Here is a 1,147-nt window from a genome sequence, read left to right on the forward strand (position 1 = left end):
GGTGCAGGCGCCCGTTGGCGCTCCTGGCGCCTGCAGCGCCCCGCGCTGGGCCGGCCCATAAAGAAAACAAAGTTATGAAGAAGAAGAAAAATAAAAGCCGAAGAAAAGTGGTGTGCAAACAAAAGAAACTGGCAGAAAAAGAAGAACAAAAAAAGAAGAAGAAAAACCCCAGAGAAATCAAAGCAGAGCAAACCATAACCAGCGAACCTACACTGATGGGCCGGTCCATAGGCGCGCACCCTTCAGCGAGTTGAGCTTCCACCTCGTGGGGAGCTCCTATACGGCGCTGCAGGCGTCCGTTGGCGCTCCTGACGCCTGCAGCGCCCCGCGCTGGGCCGGCCCATGAAGAGTGCAAAACAGAGAACACAAAACGCTCACAAATCCAAAAACGGGTAAAAATGATGCTCTCCTCAGGACTCGAACTCGCCACCGCATGCTAACAAACATGTGTCACCAGCCGCATGAGCTACTTGCTATCTGTGACTACTAACAGAGGCAGCAGATTAATAACAAGGCCACGGTGCTATTCTATTGAACATAGTCATGATTTAGTTTTTTGAATTATTTGGAAAAAAGATCATGATTTTGAAAAAAGTTCTTCATTTTGGAAGAAAACGTTCATTGACTTTCAAAAAAAAAGTTCATGAAATGAAAAAAGTGCAATAATTTTGAAAAAACAGTTCACAACAATGAAAAATGTCCATGAGTTTGAAATAAGTTCATGGATTTGCAAAAAAGTTCACTGAAATTTGGAAAAAATTCATTGAATTTCAAAAAAGTTCATCGGATTTGAAAAATAGTTCATCAAATTTCGAAAAAGTTCACCAACTTTTCAAAAAAGTTCATCGGATTTGAATTTTTTTTGGCAAAAAGTTCACAACAATTTTAAAAAAGTTCATCGGATTTAGAAAAAGTTCATGGGATATGGAAAAAGTTCATGGGTTTTTGAAAAAGTTAAGCGATTTTGCAAAAAAAAGTACATCAAATTTCAAAAAAGTTCTTTCAATTAAAGGAAATTCATCGGTTCTGAAAAAAGTTCATCGAATTTGAAAAAAAACCGCGCACTAAAGTAAACAAAGAAAAAAGAAAAAGAATAAAAAAGAAACCGAACTGAAGAAACAAAGTAAAAAAGAGAAAGACGAGCTAA

The sequence above is a fragment of the Triticum dicoccoides genome, chromosome 4B (genome assembly GCF_002162155.2).
Source record: "Triticum dicoccoides isolate Atlit2015 ecotype Zavitan chromosome 4B, WEW_v2.0, whole genome shotgun sequence".
NCBI classification, from domain to species: domain Eukaryota; kingdom Viridiplantae; phylum Streptophyta; class Magnoliopsida; order Poales; family Poaceae; genus Triticum; species Triticum dicoccoides.